The 9,682-nt window shown below is 44.2% G+C and overlaps 2 pseudogenes; both read left to right on the top strand.

The window, feature by feature from the left end:
• The first annotated feature begins 2,354 nt into the window (after positions 1 to 2,354).
• Positions 2,355 to 7,435, top strand: LOC144159749 (uncharacterized; annotated as a pseudogene).
• A 395-nt stretch (positions 7,436 to 7,830) lies between these two features.
• LOC144157646 (uncharacterized) lies at positions 7,831 to 9,266 on the top strand (annotated as a pseudogene).
• Positions 9,267 to 9,682: the final 416 nt, after the last annotated feature.

Below are 9,682 nucleotides of genomic sequence, written 5' to 3'. Positions count from 1 at the left end.
TTTACATTTTTATGTTTTCAGAAACCAGCCCTAGTAAGTTTAGTTCGAGCCTCTACCCCGCATATAAATTTCACCTGTTGTTGAGAACACCAAACAGACGACCCCTCTTCTGGAAGTAGAATTAGTTCTGAAGCAGTGTTTCGGGCCGCTAGCACTTCCGAGCGGCCTGAAATTCGAAATAATGAAAGAGTTAATACAATTTCTTTAGATACAAAACTCGCAACTGGCACGACGAACATGTTTCCCCAAGCATTTCGACAAATGTAGCACATGTGAAAGGGAGAGTGAAAGTTTATTGAAAGTGAAAGTGAAAGTTTATTTCACAAAATAGAACAGAAACATGTTATTATACAGACGAGTGTCCCATAGCCAACAGACTGTAAGGGGACCATCCATTACGAATATACAAACACCAAATGGGCGTGACAGCTCATCATATGATTAAGCAGTATAAAAACACGCGAAGGTTATCTATAATGTACATGCACACAAAAGTAGGCCTAATATATAGACAAGACGTTTTACAGACAATTTGAAGATAATACGGCCGAAAACATGAAAGAACAACAATCATAATTACGAAAAATGCAGGATCATAACAAAACCAAAAGAAACTCTCTGGTATTTTTTTAAAGCATGTAATAGGTGACGATGATTTCACCGTGATAGGCAAAGTATTCCACAATGTGACAGCTGCGTAGCAAGAACTTTTCTAGCCGTAATTAGTGCGAAAAGTTGGTAATTATAAATTACTAATTCTTGAAGATCTAGTGAAGCCTTTGCTTCGTAAACTAACAAGATCAATCAGATCATATGAATGGTAACAGAGCAATAATTTGTAAAAAATATTGACACGTAACAAGAATAAGGACGAAATAGTCCGGGTGAGTGATGGTAATTTAATAAGGCGAACTTGTGCCTCCTAGCCAATCAGCGAAGAAGTTGCTTCCTCCGGCCCACCACGCGCTAGACTGGCGTTATATAGCTCGTCCAGCTCGGTCCACGTGCTCTCGCGCGCCACTGCCCGCGACACTCTGCTCCTCCTCGTCGTCGACAGTTCGTCGGCACGCGCTGAAGACAGGTGGCTAGAGGCGTTCCCTTCGTCGTCGTCCTCTTTAAACTTGTTGTACACGTGACATTTGCCCCCCTCCCAAGATAGCATCGTCCCGATGCGTAGAGTCACCGTATGGTATGCTGCGTAAATGGCGGGGTCACGTAGCGCTGAGGTCACAAAAGTCGTCATCGGGAGAAATAAGGCTTCATGCGTACCACGTGGACTACTTCAGGTTGTGGCCGGCGGCGTGCTCGAGGAGAAGGGCAGGACGGAACAACTTCATAAGTCACGTCGCTTAACTTCCTTTGCACTGTATAGGGCCCGAAAAATCGCCGGAGCAGCTTTTCCGATAAGCCCCGTCGACGAACCGGCGTCCATATCCAGACTTGGTCGCCTTCTACAAACTGCACGTGTGTATGCCTGAGATTGTAACGCGCAGCGTCAAAGTTGTGTTGTTGCCGTATCCTCTGACGCGCAATCTGCCGTACGTCTTCGGCGCGCTGGGTGAAGTCGAAGGAAGGTGCAGCGTCGTCCCTTGAATCGTGAGGGAGCATGGCGTCCAGCATGGTAGAAACCTCTCGACCGTAAAGAATCTGGAAAGGTGTCATCCGCGTCGTTTCCTGTTGTGCCGTGTTATAGGCGAAGGTGATGTAAGGTAGAACGACGTCCCAGGTCTTGTGCTCGGCATCCACGTACATGCTTAACATGTCGGCAATTGTTTTATTGATGCGCTCCGTAAGCCCGTTGGTTTGAGGATGGTAGGCGGTAGGCTAGACAAACACTAAGCGCAAAACGGGGCTTCTATTACTAGCTGGCGTTATCATACAGAAGTGATAAGCACGCATTTTCTTTAATAAGAAGAAAAGTTACAACATTTTTTTTTTCAAGTCTTTATCTTAAGGGGCCATGCAGACAAAATACAAGTTTGTTTTTTCGAACGATTTAGTGTTTTATAGGGCCCTTAGCACTTGATCGGCAGCAAACGGTGCTTTTTTCACTAAGAAATTAAATATTTGAAGTCGAAATTTCAATTCCCGCGCTAAATCGTATTTGGGTGACGTCCACAATGACGTATTAAGAGCAGGGCCTTAAAACAAAATATAGCCTTCGGGCCAGGACTCCTCACCATCTCACTGGCGTCTGTTTGATTATCTTGTTTATCGCCCGCTTTCATAAATGGCACCCGAATACTTCAGAAGGGCCAGTGCTCGCACTTTGCTTCTTGCCGGACTTACCTGCCGTAATTTTATTACGGTTCATACTAATTGTTTCCTAAAACTTAAGCTATGACTCGACAAACATGGTCACGTAAGCGACCCTGCCGCTTGTGCCTGTTCGTCAATGTTGTCTCAGGCACGTCCAGTGCGTCGGATGGCTGTGTTAGCGGTGTGAGCTGGCGAAGTGCCACACTAACTGCTTCGTTGTTTACTTGTTCATTCGTAACCATAATTGTTTACCCCACAATTCACGCTTCTATGAGAAGAATGTGCCCTACATATAGGCACAAATGGCTAGTTCGACAAGCTTAATTTCCGTTTGCTTTTGCCGACCTCGGCCAATCGCACAGCAGGGCTTATGCCATCATAGGTTCTGTGGCGGGAAATGAGCTAGTGGGTCGCATGGCCATTCCTGTTTTTTCCTAATTATGCAGCCTATTTGAGCGAAGCTTACTTTGAAAGTGATGTCAGAGTAATGCTAACGAGGCAATTTTTCGAATGAACCAAACTTGTGTTTCCTCTGCATGGCCCCTTTAAGCCCATTTTATACAAAAACATTCGGAAAACAATTCGACCAACCAAAAAGGCAGCAGTTACTTCACAAAACTACCATCTGTTGCGGGTACAAACGCTAAAACTAAAATACCAATACCAAACATCTGAACCTTTTGTTAGGGGAGCTTGTTGGCATAATATTAATTTTTTTATGACAAACATCGTTTGTAAGTTTAATTTAAAGGCCGCAATGCTGTCTAATTACTCCAGGGACAACCAAGCCATCACGCATGTTTTATATAGACATGGACAAATACCACATTTTGCGGATGCAGTTGACAGGTCGTTACATAATGTGGTTGCCAAGGCGAAAAGTGAACACATAACTATGACTAAAGCACAAGTGTTTTTTCATAGGGGTGGAGGGCAGAAGAGACTAAAAATAAGATTTTTGTGTTATACTACTAAAATATACTAGCCTTTTTTGGAAGTCTCCACCAAGTGGCAACCTCAGATACGCGATAGAAGTACACATCGTGTAAATATGGCAAACCACGCCTCCATGTGGCCCCGCTTAGTCAGTATGTTTTCTGTGAGGCACAGTGGTATATTTTGTTATTTTTAATATTAACGCGTAGTTAGATTTCTTTGTACAATAATTTAGAATTGTAGGGCTTAGCAACATTAAATTATTCTTGAGGATAGGACATTCCGCGGTGGTGCTTCGTTAGCTGACATATCATTGCAGCGAAATGTTCGTGTGTGTCAGTTTGGCCGTCTATTCTGATTCCATTTCCTGATTACTGATTTCTATTATTCCGTTTCTGCGCACCAAATTTCTTGACTTCCTTGACAGATCAGTGCTATCTTTCCCGCCTGACGTGCAATCTGCTAGAAGAATTTCCTAGCTTTTCTCCGAATGTGCGCAAAAAACAAAAATAAAAAGCAAAATAAAAATTTGAAGCACGAACTCTCAAGAGACCATTATCATTACAAAAAAAAACATTTTATCACCAAACGTCCGACTTTCTGAAACCATCTTTTGTAAGTCGTTTATGTATAATAGTTGCAGTATGAACTAAAATAATGTGCTGACACGATACTTCATTATTTTGACAGTCCAAAAATGAAAGTTTGCCTTGTGCAATTGAAATATTTTATTAAATTTAAGGTCATATCCACCATTATTCTTTCAGTTAAGAAAAAAGCATGATGTATTTACACAAGCAGAAAAACCTTCATCTGTGTGCCTCTGAAACATATTTTGAGTGTTTTATTAAACAGAAAAATTATAAATACAGTACAGTCGCATTTAAAATTTTACTGAATATATAACTAAGAAATCCACACATTTCTGTCAGTTATTCATTTAGGGCATCCACCGAAATATCAAATTGAAGCATGAAATTTATTCAAAGATGTAGCAGGACCACGCTTTCCGCGGTCCATCCCCCTTAAAGGTAACGAGGAGAAACCAGCATGTTACATATTTACAAGAATGCGGCAAATATCGCCGCAAAGATTAATGCCACACTAAACTACCACTTAGCGCAAGCAAAGAAACTTGTTTGCTCTGACTGATTTGAATAATTTCGGCTAGGATTATATTTTTGCTCAGGTACAGCCATCAGCAGCGCTTAAAATCCCTACATTTCCGCATGTGAAAATTTATAGATTCACCTTTCATCCAAATTGTTATTTGTTCTTCAGGAGTTCAGAGTTGCGATTCAGTAGATTTTAATTAAAACACCTAGGGACGCCAGACTCCAGATCAGTAGGGATACCGGAAATATGAGAATATGTTAAACGCCTTCTCAACTATCTTCAAACGAAAACCATCTCGTGAAGCATATTCACTAGAAAAATGAATCTAGCAAATTTTTATAAATTGTCAAGCATTTGGCTTGTTTCTGCATGGACAATACAAATATGAGGCAAATTTATACACTTTTACTGCTTTTTCAGTACTGTAGCATTTACGGGATTCGGCCATCGACCTCATGCTTATAGAGCACAATTCAATGTTCGCCAGTCATTTCCTTTCACATGGCATCCTTAATTTCCACTATAGGTAGTGGATCTACGTTCGATGCGTCTGACACGTTTGATTTATGCCTGAGGGCGGTTGATAACGTAGCTCCGGAACCGGCGCCAAAAAGCTTATTTATCGAAACGTGCGCTGACTTTTTACACTGAGAAATAACTATTAAAAGTGTGTGGTGCATTTTACCGCTACAATGCACTAACCTGCAAAAGTTTTCCGTTTTCGGTTAGCACAACTTGTTTTTTTTTATAGCGAAGCTGTCTATGGCTTAGGTTTCGAAAGGTTTTTGTGCACGTCAGAAATTTGCGTTTTCAAAAACGAATCTCCCGAGTTTTGATGTAAAAGCGCGAGGCGTTTTATAGAGCCAAAATTTCGTGTCTCTGCGTTTGTTTTTATTTTATCGATCAGTCGTTTCAAACGAAATGCGTTCGTGAACGTGCGTTTAATTATTGCAACTACGTGTATTTGCGTGCTTGCTTGCTTTTACCAGGAACTGCACTTGCTTTAGCTAAAAAAAATATGCGTTCTTTATAATTTTACTTCTGTTCTGCCGGCTCCGCTTCAGTCGTGACTCCAGGGCTCCAGGGATGTGTAACCTTTTCACGTGTAGGGGACATGTAAAAACTATCTGTGTAAAAGTGCCGTCCTTCGCTTTTATCCTGCCAGCAAATACGTCTGCTCCCCGCAACGTTTTTAGACTAGGTCATTTGGAAAACACCGCGCCGGAGGCAGCCGCATTTCGTATCCCAGCCGAGGAGCGGCGCTGGTGTCGCGTTGAGATCGGCGTAGGGCGACCGGGTGCCCGCGTCGCGTTGAGTTGCGGTGTTTACTGTGCACCTGTCTCTCGTTGTGCGGCAGTGTGCTGTCTTGTTATGACTCGTTTTTTTTTTCTCTCTTACACGTTCATCATGTGTCATTGTCTTGTGGGCCGAGGCTGATACATCACTGCCATGCCGACCTGCAGCGCGCCCGGCTGTCGAAGTGGATATGGCTCCGAAGAAAAATCTGCCGTTCCGCGTCATTTCTTCAAACCACCGAACGACCCTTAAGTGCTGAAGGCTTGGTCTGCTGCCATTCCGCGAAAAAATTTCAAGGTGACGACGAAAACCTACATTTGCGATGTGCATTTTGAACCTCAGGACCTCATCACTTGTTATGAGCACGTCATCTGCGGCAGCGCTGTTGAGATTCCGCGTGGAAGGTGGTCAATTAGGCCAGGAGCGGTTCCCCGGATTTTCCCTCATATTCCGGTTCACTTGTGGAAACCTAAGATATTGACGCCGAAAAGGAAACCTCCGAAAGCAACAGAGCCAGTAAATCGAGAGGTTCGCTCTACCGAAAGAGAGGGCGGCCTATGCTGCGATGACAAAGAAAACGGCGTTCCCGACGAGTCGTGGGCATCTTCTGATCCAGATTTGTGTTCGGAGGAAGGAAGATGGTTTCATGCCTTCGAAGGACGCTCAAAGTTTGAGTCTTGGAATGTGGAGCTCCGAGCTGAGGACATCGTTTTCTTCAAGATTGCTGAGAGCAGCGGCATTGTTGTTATTGACAGGGCCGTTGCTGTGAGAAAAGACTTCCGTGTGGCTGTAAGCTCCAGGGGAAGACTTGTTCCTCCGAGCGTGTACCGCGAACGCGGTTCGGAAAACCTGCGGCTGCTCTCAAGCTTAAAGGAAGTGTCGGCGTTCCTCAGCTATGTGGACAACCTGAAAGTGTGCACGGGATGCAGCTGCAGTTCCTTTCCTTCTATTTCGGTAGCAACGACTGCTGTCAAGACACAGGACGTGTGGAGGCACGTAAATTGTTGTGGGCTGTCCCAGCAAAGCCTGTGCCCACAATGCAAGAGCACAAGAAAAAAATCTCCGCCTTCGAGAAAAACGAAGTAGAGCAAAGAACGCAAAAGGACAAACCAAGCCTCACCGAATGGTTCGGTCAAGAGCGCAGAACCTAAGAAAGAAGGTTATCAGAGCCACAGTTTTCCGAGAAAGAGCGAAGTAAGAAATGCGTGCTATGAAGGCGCACCTGTCAAGGTTGACTAGTAGTGAAGTAGATAAAGCCATAGGGGGGCTTCCTGAAGCACAACAGCTCGCTTTTCGTGCAGCGCTGAAAGCTTCAAAAGCAAAGTCAGCTAGAGGAAAGCGCTACGAAGCCGAATGGTTGATGGCGTGCCTCCTTTTAAAGATATCAAGCCCTTCTGCATATAGGCTAATGTCAAAGATGAACCTGTTGCCGCTGCCTACCTCTTCACGGCTGAAGCAAATTATCAAGGGAATGCCTTGCGAATTTGGCTTTAATAAGGTTTCGCTTCCAAGCATTGGCGCATTCATTCAACAAGAGCAAGGGGTCCGCTGCTATGGAACGCTCATACTAGATGAGATGAAAGTGCGTCGGACTGTCAAATTCAACAAACAAACCTATAAGGTTGACGGTTTTGTTGATTATGGGGATGATCAAGAGTAAATTACTGTTGCAGATCATGCCCTTGTCCTTATGTTTGTTCCCTCTTTCATCCATGGGTGCAACCGAGTGCCAGTTTCGCTACAAAGAATGCTGCTCCTGGTAGAGTCCTGGCAAGGATGGTTCTGGAAGCCGTCATACAGCTCCATAAGCAAAATGCAACGGTTGTAGCTGTTATTAGTGATGGAGCAAGTACAAACAAGACCATGTGGTCAGCCTTTGGCGTCACAGGCAAGTTTCACGCGCATGTGCACAAAACCGAACACCCATGAATTCCAAACAAAAGTTTTTACTTCCTCTGTGATGTTCCCCACATCATCATGTGCATTAGGAACCACCTCCTTCGCCACAAGTACGGTATGGTGAGTATGCCTTGTTTTTAAATTAGGTTGCAACAACAGGTTTTTGTGCATATTTAAGATACTAATACCTTGAAATCTTTTTCCTTGCAGATTGGTGAACACAAAGTCAACTTTGACCGTTACCGTGTACTGCAGGAAGTCGAGAGCAAGCAGCAGCTTCGTGGTGTTCCTAAACTTACAAAGGAGCATGTGGCCCCAGATAATATGAACGTGAGGCTGGATGTGCAGGTTGGTGCAGTTAGACAAGTCGGTGTTGCAGTTGCATTTTCCATAACTTTTTTATGCATGTCTACAACATGGTGCCTTGTTTTGTGCCCAACAGCTTTTCAGCCGCAGCACCGCAGTGGGCTTAAAGCTGTACAAGAGGCTTCAGCAGCCTGCACTGCAAAATTGTGATGGCACAGTTCAGTTCACAACATTGGTGAATGATGGTTTTGATGCTCTTAACGTGAAGCTCCCATGGTTTGGCATCCGAGGTTCATCGAAAGAAACTGAGGTATGCAAAGTATATCCTGATAATCTGTCTAGGCACTCCTAATGAATGTTAAATGCTTTTTCTTTTCCAGGTCATTACAGAATTCCTTTGCCTTGTAAACGTGACTGAACAAAACCACATCACGAAAGGAACTGTCATGTTTGCCTCTCAAGTCACAATCGAGTCTCTCCGGGTGACCCTGGCATCTGTCCTAGACCTCATCAAAGATCTTCTTTCCGAAGGAGCAGACTACGTTCTGACTGGAAAATTTAACCAGGACCCCTTGGAGGTAATCAATGAGGAAGCTTTCTAAAATGTTACATACGTGGTGTTGCAGGAAGATAATGTTCGGGTCTGTGCCTCTGAAACAGACGTCATACCATATTTTCACTGTCTTTCAGAGATTCTTCGGAGTCACCAGAACCTTCGGAGGGGATGAAGACCACCCGACAATTGTGAGCTTTTCACACATATACAGACTTTTAAGTCTGTACACACCTATCAAGATTTGCATCGTTGGTAATGTTGTGCCAGGGCCAACTGTCGTGCTTGCTGCTGTCCAAGAAACCATGAAGGCAGGAAAGAAAGAACGGCAGGCAACACATGAACGGCTGCAAGATGAGATCAAGTCGAAGCTGTCGGAGCTCTGCAATTCTTTAAAAGCTGCTGCGGCCAGAAAGTGCACTGCGCCAGACCATTCATACAGCACACCGACTGCACAAGCTTGTGTTGTGTACTACTTGTGTGGATATCTTGTACACTCTTTCTTGAAGCATGAAAAGTGTGTAGCCTGCATCACTGAAACCCAGTCATCGTATACGCAGTGCCCAGAAGCGTTTCTGACACTGGAGAGAGAATTCAAGGAGGCATGCCTGAAATATCCATCATGGGCACTTTTCACATGTTTAGAGGCGTTTAAACCAAGATCTCTTCTCTGCTGCAAGAAAACAGCCTCTGTGTGGACACCTTCTGGGACATCCTCGATTCGCTTAAGTGCTGTGGTGTACAAGGAGTTGGATGCTGTACGCACAAAGACACTCTGACTGCTGAACTTCTGCAGACCTATATAGTGTTGCGCATGCATTTTGCAGCAAAAGACGCTTGCAAACAGTTCACTGCTGGTGGCTGCGTTGCATCTGTTCGAAAGAAGGTGAAACTGATGTAGAGTGGATGGTAAACAAACAAATGCTGCTATGGTAAACAAATGCTGCCATGGCGCTTTAAAGGGTGCTGCATGTAAATAAAGTTTGTAAGCAGAAGATGTTTTGCCTGTCGGCAAGTAACTGTATTGGTTATGCATTATACTTGTTTGTGCCTCCTCCTTCACCACTACAAGCCTCTTTTGCAGCGGTAAAGAACGTTTTATTTTAAAGCCAAGGTAACTCCCTTCGTGAGGCAAATCTCAAGTAAATGCGGCGGTAAAGTTATGCAAGCTAGTTATGAGTCAACTGGGGTATATAAAGCACGACCTGCTTGATAAGTAGCCGGTCGTGACATAAACCAATGCATCATCGCAACACCTAATCGCACGCAGCTTTGATGGACGGCGGCGGTGAATCTGATTCGACAAAAATAAAAGGG

Source organism: Haemaphysalis longicornis, unplaced genomic scaffold (assembly GCF_048455015.1).
Source record: "Haemaphysalis longicornis isolate Haplotype H1 unplaced genomic scaffold, Haemaphysalis longicornis Haplotype H1 scaffold_10, whole genome shotgun sequence".
Classification (NCBI taxonomy): Eukaryota; Metazoa; Arthropoda; class Arachnida; order Ixodida; family Ixodidae; genus Haemaphysalis; species Haemaphysalis longicornis.
The sequence above is the reverse complement of the archived record's forward strand: the minus strand, read 5'-3'. Positions and strand labels throughout refer to the sequence as shown.